Below are 2,605 nucleotides of genomic sequence, written 5' to 3' on the forward strand. Positions count from 1 at the left end.
ATTTCAAGTCAATCAAAAGTGATGTGTTTGTAGTACCAGAAATTATGCCTAGAAAGTATTCAACATTTCATATTTGAGTCACTCATGTTTTTCCTGGTATATATTCACATTGGTAAACTGATTACATGAAATACACACATATACTTAACAAAACTTTTTCAGAAAATGAATGGTTCGATGAAACGTTTCTGTTAATTTAACACTTCACACTTAACCCACGTTTTCCATTTTAAACCAAAAAAAAAAAAAAGGCAAGAGAGTAATAAAATATTCATTAACTCCACTGAAGCCCATTTATAGCAGCAGATGGTCTCCGGAGGGTAAATTTCAAAACATTTGCTAGAGAACACTGTGCAAAATATGCAGTTGTCCTGACACAGCAACTGGTGTGAAGAACAGCAAATGCAATAGTTGTTAATAGTAAGAGAGTAAGTGAATCGCAATGAAGCTACCTTTTGTCATTTAGACTGGAGAAAAAGATGAGTCACATTGGCTGTTGCTTTTGATTTGGGTATTTTACTGATAGGTAAAAGAGCACAAGATTTGTTCATACTCTCATCATAATATCATATTATGGTAATTCCTAAAAATTCTTTATAAATCTTTTTTCGATATTCTTTAAGTTCTTAGAGAATTAAAATATTTGAGAACATGGGGCCATGGTAAGCACCCACAGGTATTGCATGGTAGAAGAAAGGGAAGGAGGAAAATTATATATACATAGATGGATGAATACATATATAAAGACAGATGGATAGCTAGATATTAAAAGCATCAGAAGCATACACATGCTTACCACCCGCCTCTGGGGCCTGCACCTTAGTGGCCCAGAGTTGGTGAGCATTGGGTGTTTCTCTCACAGGCACTCTGGCTCTCTTTGAGACCCTGTTTGTGCCTCGTGCCCTGTGCACATGCCTTGCAAGCAATGGCACCACGAGTCTGACTTCCAGATTGCAACAGTTATCATTGCTACTGACATAGCTGCAATTCGTCATTGAGCTTTCAGAAGATTTTATGCTAAAGATCATTGGGATGAATTTATGATAAACTTTCACATCCAGAAAGACAAGCCCAAGACAGTATATGCTTTTGACATAAAGGACTTGGGAGATAAAGCTGTGTACTGCCATTGTTGGAGGTCCAAAAAAGCTCCCATTCTGCCATGGATCTCACACAAAACACAATGAAGAGACTGGAGACAATGTGGGACCTCTACTCATTAAGAAATAAGGAAACTTAAGTGTACAGTTTTCACGCTGCAAACCAACTTGTCATGGTGTTACCTGAATGCTTAATTAGAATGACTATAGCTTCTGTCCAATTTACCTCCTCTGGGTTCTAGATGTAGTATATTACAAACTACAGCTTTTATATTCATGGCATTTGTCTTAATTTTGAACCATCATGGTGCACATTTGTTTAAACAAACAAAAAAACACAGGGAGCATAAAATGACAAAAATGCTAATCAGGCTATCCACCAATGGTGAATTTGCCCTGAATATCCTGGAATCAAATATAACAGTAGACAATATCTTAGGATAAAGTGGACATTTCTGGTTTGCCCAATTGCCTATAGCCAGATTTTTCAAACTTTGATTTTGTGTATGTTACTGACTTCCTCTAGTAAACGCTTTGCAATTATACTCTTTTTCTTTCAAAAATGTGTAAAGATGTGTTTTTTAATTCATTTCAAATCATCTTTTTAATAGTGAAAAGTTTGACAAAATCTATATTGGCTAATGAATGAGTTATTTAATCTCTTCAAAGTTTTTAATTGTGGTAAGGAAAACCCCATATAACATAAAATTGACCATCTTAATCTTTTCTAAGTGTACAGCTCAATCATTTAAAGTATACATTGCAAATATTTTCTCCCATTCCATAGGTTGCTTTTTCAATTGGTTGATTGTGTCCTTTGATGTATGAAGTTTTTAAATTTGATATAGTGTTAAATTTTTCCTTTTGGTGCTTTTGATATTCTATCCAAGAAATCTTTGCCAAATCCAATGTCCTGAAGCGTTATTCCTATGTTTTCTTCCAAGAGTTTGATAGTTTGGGTCTTAGGTTAAGGTTTTTGATCCATTTGATTAAATTTTGTAAGATAAGGCTCCACTTTATTCTTTTTCATGTAGATATTGCAATATTCTTTTCTTTCTCTCTCTCTACCCCCACCCCAAGGCATTTACATGAAAAGGGTATTTTGATTTTTAAAACATTCATCGCCTCTATTACTTCGTATTTCTCTTCTAATGCTTGCATCTATTGTTTAGCATATTACAGTCAGCCTCAATGAACATTAATGTGATACAGTAATCAAAGACTAGCATATTAGGTGGACAATAACAGAAGAAGCAGATTCTTCTCTGTTGCTGATAATTTAAAGAGAAAAAAAGCTATAAATTTTGACTTAAAGAAGAAAGTGTTCCTAAGCAATGTTGTTGTTGTTACTGTGGCTGCCCTTTAACAGATTGCCTCATGAGAGGCTCAGTACTTAGAGAAAGTTATTTATCATTTATTTCTCAAAGGAAGAACAGGAAGAGAGAAGACATTCTATGTTTGATTTATAAAATATAAATACTGGTAGTCTAATATTGCATTGTACA

The sequence above is a fragment of the Canis lupus genome, chromosome 3 (assembly GCF_003254725.2).
Source record: "Canis lupus dingo isolate Sandy chromosome 3, ASM325472v2, whole genome shotgun sequence".
Lineage (NCBI taxonomy): Eukaryota > Metazoa > Chordata > Mammalia > Carnivora > Canidae > Canis > Canis lupus.